Source organism: Augochlora pura, chromosome 5 (genome assembly GCF_028453695.1).
Source record: "Augochlora pura isolate Apur16 chromosome 5, APUR_v2.2.1, whole genome shotgun sequence".
Classification (NCBI taxonomy): domain Eukaryota; kingdom Metazoa; phylum Arthropoda; class Insecta; order Hymenoptera; family Halictidae; genus Augochlora; species Augochlora pura.
In genome coordinates this window covers 3,157,002-3,163,001 of record NC_135776.1, presented here as the reverse complement: position 1 = coordinate 3,163,001, position 6,000 = coordinate 3,157,002, and the positions used below count along the sequence as shown (strand labels likewise).

The 6,000-nt window shown below is 49.3% G+C and overlaps 1 long non-coding RNA gene across 1 annotated transcript in view; it reads left to right on the top strand.

The window, feature by feature from the left end:
• The first annotated feature begins 232 nt into the window (after window positions 1–232).
• The window catches only part of LOC144470085 (uncharacterized), a 146,061-nt gene continuing 140,293 nt past the window's right edge, over window positions 233–6,000 (top strand). The window contains exon 1 of the long non-coding RNA XR_013494072.1: window positions 233–855. This is a non-coding gene — a long non-coding RNA (uncharacterized LOC144470085). The remainder of the gene's footprint in view (window positions 856–6,000) is intronic.

Below are 6,000 nucleotides of genomic sequence, written 5' to 3'. Positions count from 1 at the left end.
GGGTCGCGTGGTGCCCTAATGAAACGGAGCGGGCCGGCTAAATAGGCGCGCATAATAAAAATCGGAGTGTCAGCGAAGGGATTTTGATTACGGCGGCAAGAGTCCCGGCTCGTGTACGGCGATGCCGGCGTCTCGGGCGTCGATTGGCCAAGCGACGCGCGGCGTCGGCGCCGATTGGTCAGCGCGCGTAGGTGCGTTCGATAGCCCGGCTCGAACCCCCAGTACCCGGCAGAGCCTCGCACGGGAAACTGCTCCGTTTTGATCGGTGCCGCCTGCTTTTCAAAGCTTCGAAGCTCTCTCCGCTCGTGGACCGCGTGCCAAGCCAAACAGCTTTCTTTGGCCGCCGCTCGCCTAGTTTTCTCTATCCCTTTCGCACCTGTCACACACTCTCTCTCTCTCTCCCTCTCTCTCTCTCTCTCTCACTCTCGCCGACGCTGTTCGTGATTTGTGCGCGCGATCGACGCCTATCGGACACCCAAGGATAAGGCAGTTGAATCTTGATTTCGAGTTGCTCTCGCACTTGTCTGCTACGCGCGGCTACGACGCGACGCGTCTCGACTTGTCTCTCTCTCTTCCTCTTTCTCTCTCTCTCTCTTTCTCTTCCTCTCTCTCTCTCTCTCTCTCTCTCTTGTTTTGCTCCGGCTGTCAAGCTCGGGGAGAGCGGCGCGATTCTGCGGGTTTTCCGAGCGCCGCCGGGTGTCGTTACGTGCTCACATTGTGACCGAGCCCTTTTGTGTTCCGCGGCTGCTCGTTTATCCAGTGCCCTTTTGTTGCTTTTCGAGGATTTCTCATCTGCATCCTGGCAAACCGACTCCGCACACCGGGGACCACTTCCTCTCGACGCTCGCCTAGCTGGTAAGTCCTCCTTTTCTCTCCGCGATTACTCCGGACGCCGCCGGATCGACGACTGGATCCCTCGATCTCTACGGCGACTCGATCCGTTACTCCGCCGATTTTATTCGTCGTATTCCACTGTCGCGAGATTCCCCGATTATTTGTCCCGACGACGATCGCTGGCTTCGACGATTTGCTGGTCGAGTTGTGTCGTTCGATTCCTCGGAACGCGATTGTCCATTAATTGAGTCGTGTCTGTCTATTACAGTCGCTGATCTCTTTATTCAGGCTGCCGTAGTCTCTAGAGTGTAGCTGTGATTGCAATTTCTACCCGAACGTCGCGAAAATCTTCTCTTCGATGGATTTTATTTTGTAGTTCAAGTGCGATTTTATCAAGTGTTAATCGAGTCAGAAGTGTCGTCGTTTCTTCCTACAGAATGCGATTATTAATTGTGACGTATCGCGAGGTTTATAGTCGCTGACCTTCTATTCACGCTGCTGCAATCTTTAGAGCTCAAATTATAAAATTGTAACTTCTACCTGAATACTACAAAAATCTTCTCGCTTTCGGATTAACATTGTGTTGTAGTTCGAGTGTCAAGTTGTATCGTAGTTTCGTGGTCGTTGATTATAATTGCAACGTCGAGCAAAATAAATCTTCTATCTAAAATTCATTAAAATTCCTTCGTTTCTTCCAATCCGCGTAAAACGTATCCGTTCTGGCAAATGTCGTTCGCCAGGTCGCCCAGCAAGCCTCGCAGTCGTCGATCATTTATTCACGCAGCCGATTACGGTTCCCAGAGCCGAGCTTATAAGATCATTTCCCTAGAAATCATTCCATTTCCTCGATATCCGATCGATTCCAGGGACTGCGGCAAATTGCCTGTAATTTTTGCACAGCGTTGTTCGAAATAGCTGCACCGGAACGCGGCACGAAGTCGCCTAGCTAAGAAGTGGGTAACTCGTGGTTCAATAGCCTCGGTGGTACAGTGTTCAAGGTTTTAAATAAGTCATCTCGACTCCTTACGAGATAATTCGTTCGATTACTCAGTTTTTAGTAAACAAATCGGATAAAATTGCTGTCGCATCGAGAACAAGAGAAATTATACTACATGTATAAAAATCAGAATTAAAAGATTTCTTGATATTCTGTTATTAGAAAAATCTGCACAAAAATGCGTAATACTTCGTAATCTACCGATAAGTATGCAGGAAGTATTTCTAAAAATGTGTTTGAAAAAATGCCTAACGAAGCTGTTAGAAACATCGCAGATAACATAGTTGTGCGATCGGTGCATCGTTCAAGGTTTGGATGTGTTGTCGAGTTCGTTCCGCGAAATATTTACAACAGTAGTTCCTAATAATGTACGCAACATAAGAGGCGAACGTGGAATATAAACAGTACAGTTTAGCGGTCGCGCGAGATACGTTCAATTCAACCGCGAGCTGTCGGCAGTTTTCCTTCGGCAATCAGGGTAAGTTCTGAACCGTCGCCACTCTAGCGCGTGTGTACTTGACAGGGTTTTGACCCATTCTCCGAGAAAGCGAAGCTCGAATGAATGGGAATTCGGTTCGTAATTCGGAAATTTTACTACGGAGCGCTGCGCGCGACGTGTCTTCGACTCGCTCCTACGTTTTTATCGAAATTCTAACGATTTAAACGTCGACGATATTCTGAGATCGCTTCGAATATTTATCGTTCGTATCATATTATTCGAATAATTATTGTTTGACAGCGCAGATGTGGTCATTGTCAAAATGACCGTTTTAAATTACAATTATGTATGAGAGTTTTTTGATTCCATAGAAAATTGTTCCAAATTCAAAACTATTCGAACCCGGTGCATACTTGTATTATTTCAGAGTATTTCACGCGGTATTTTCAGCCTAAATGAACCGAACCCCCGACTCGGCCAAATTCCGTAGAAAATTGATCCGCGGTACGCTTTCGCTTTTCCCGGAAATTATACTAGATCGAGCATCGACGATTCATCGCGAAATGGAAAGTGTTCGAATCCCGTGGATAATTGCGGCCCGTACAAAAGTGCAGCGACGCGCGTTACCGTTCCGACCGCTTAATTCGCCCGGCGAAATAAAAGTGTTGCCGCGGTTGGTTTATTCAGCGACGCGGGGTCGGGGTCGGGGGAGGGGATGGGTGTTCGGGTCCTTCGCGTTATTAATCCGCCGGGATTTCTCGGTTGTGGACTTAATCGACGCGTAAGGCGCGCGCGGTAGCCGCGAAAAGCCAAATATTGAACGGGAGCATGGCGAACGTCAACGCGGAAGCGTCTCGAGTGAAACGCTTTCGACGTCGGCAAATATTTACGGCCCGCCCGGAGAGGGGGGAGGGAGGGAGGCCGGGCCACGGATTTTAAATCGAAACCGAAAACTCAAAGAGCGCCGGTGGTCCGGCTCGGAGAGCGTCTATTTGCCTTTCGGCGAGTAAAACCACCCCCTGTTACAAAAGAAATCGGGCCCGGTGGCGTCGCGACGGCTCTCCTAGCTCGAAAACTGCGTGGATTAGAACCCTTTGTCCCTTTGACTAGCCGCAGTCGCGCGCTTAGGTGCGTGCTAGAGATCGTCGTAAATGAAAGAGCCGTCGTTGCAATTTTTCCAAGTTGCAAGCAAAATTCTCTACCAGCTGAGATTAATTGTACGATTATTAACAAGCGATACGCGCGTATTATAATCGGAATCGTAGGGAGTGTAAATAACCGGTCATAAAACAATACACGACCGGTCTCGGCGGTTCGAGTATAGTACGGAAATGGAACGGGCGAATGCTTGACCGTCGATTGGTCGAATCGGCCGGAACGAATGCAATTTTGATGGTCGGTTATGAAAAAAGTAGTGCAGCATTTACGAGCCGCCGAAACGAACAATACTTGCGGGGGGGATATTTTCGGGGGAATCGTTCGTGACCGGGATCGATCATGCGACGCTTTCGTTTCGCCGTTAGACAATGGATATATAAATTAATCCGCAGTTTGCGTTGGTTCCGTAGGTAAAGCAGCGTTATTATTTTATGAGCGCTCGTTCGATCTGATCGAGATTTCAGCGCGTCGTTAATGGGCACCGATGTTACCGGGCTTTTGCATCTTTGATTCGTCCCTCGCTCTAGCGTTCGAAAAGTGTCGTTTCCCCGTTGGAGGGACCGGCGAACGCGTCAACGGTGGGGAGGTAGTCCGCGGGAGCATCGAAAACCGTGAAATAGCGTCCGAAAATCGTGTCGTTTGAGCAACCCTGCACCGAGGGCAAATATTGTGGCCGAAGCGGTGGGTGTCGTTTACTCTGCCAGGGGGGGAAAACACGGTTTTACGAGCGTTCCTATTGGATCGCGGTGCTCTAACTTCTGGAATCCGCCTCGTCCAACTGCTTCTGCACTCTGATCTCCCCGGCATTAATTAGGATAGAGAAGAATCCCGCACTTTCCCTGCGGAGCGCAAAATATACACGGAACAACCATGGCGACTGGCTCCCTCGTTCTACGCAACGAATTACTGAAATTCCAGCAGGACGCCGTCTTTTATTTCTAATTAATTCCCGGCGTTCTTCGATCCTCATTAAAGATATTAATTTCTTGTTTTTAATTGGTTTAAGCAGATCTTGGTTTGTTGAGAGAATAATTTTCTTGACGCTAAAAGTAGTTCTGTATTATTAAAAATTTGCTGCGGGGACTCGATTATTGCTTGGAATAAATCGCATTAAATTTTACTCAAGATATTATACTAAAAATTGTAGCAAAAATGTAGCAATTCGTTTCTTATTTATGAACAGTTGCAGGCGCGTCAGCGGTTCAATCTCGTCGCAGTAGGTCAATTAAGGTTCGTAAAATAGTCACGCGTGGTCCGGTAGAATAGTCGCGCAGGGTCCGGTAGAATAGTCGAATAAGGTTCGCGGGGTCTCGTTTGGAAAATTCATGGGAAGCCCGGGGGGGCCGGCTGCGCGGAAATGAAAATAAGTCCAGATTCCCGGCAGAAATCGGACCGAATCCGTCTTGCCGCCGCCGACGACGCCGCACGCGATGCCAGGAATTCCGAGACGATGCCGCGTGATCGTCTCTTTTTCCACGGGCGACGTTTGTATCTCCGCTGCCGCGCCACCCTTGTATAAATATTTGCTCCGGCCGCGGTTACTTTAACACGGCGCGCGCTCACTATCAGCTCCGGCGCATATGAAATTTTCTTCTTGTGCACACGGTGGCCCGCCCGAGACCCCGGCATGCGCCAGCGAATGTATAGATTATATGGATCAAGCTCCGCAACGCTTTTCAGAAATGCGGCTTTCATTCGATCATCCCCGTATCCCCGGGACGAACTTATGAAACGTTGTACAATCCCGGTGAACTCCGGTGCCTTTTACACGGAAATTGCTCGACAATTGCGGCATCGTTTCTTGGAAGTCGGAGTCGCGGGAGCGCCATTCTTATCAACGTTAGTTTACTGCCTGCGAAAATAGTGGAGAATGCTAGGACAATATAAAAACTGAATTCGAGGTGCCCGATGGTTAATTAATATTATCAGCGAGATATTTTTCATACTATATTACGAATGGTTGGATATATCAAAATGGATAGAGAGAATAAAAATGCGACGAGCACGTGGAAATTGAAACGACCACTCGGAAATCGGGCTGTAAACATTTTATTCGATAGCGACAGTAACCACGTGGATCGCGCGCGACGTCGGTAGAATAATGGCCAGGCGCCTGGGTGTTTCGAAATTGTCGGACAATAGAAACGCCATCGATGCGCATTGAAAAATGCAAGTCAGGCGTAGGATGAATTTTTCACCGGGTTACTTCCCGAAGTCTCTCCCGGCGAAGATTCCTCGCTGTATCGTCGCGCGCGCGAGACCCGATGCCAACTTATTTATCCCGCGGAATAATGCGAAATGGTAGTCCCGCGATAACATTATTTGCCGGCCGGCGGGTGGAAGCGGGTGGTTACGGCGCTGGGGGCTTCGTTTTTTCTCACGTACGAATCGGCGCGGCCCGGCTCCGCCGTCGCGCCGCCTGCGTTTCCCATCACGGCTGCACGGATTATTTATAGAATGTTGCTGTATCCGCAATATGTAGATAACCGCGCGCGGAACGCCCGATATTGGTTTTACGGCTGCGGATTCCGTGCGCGGGGCTGCGCGGCTACGTTTCGAATCCGGGGGGGGG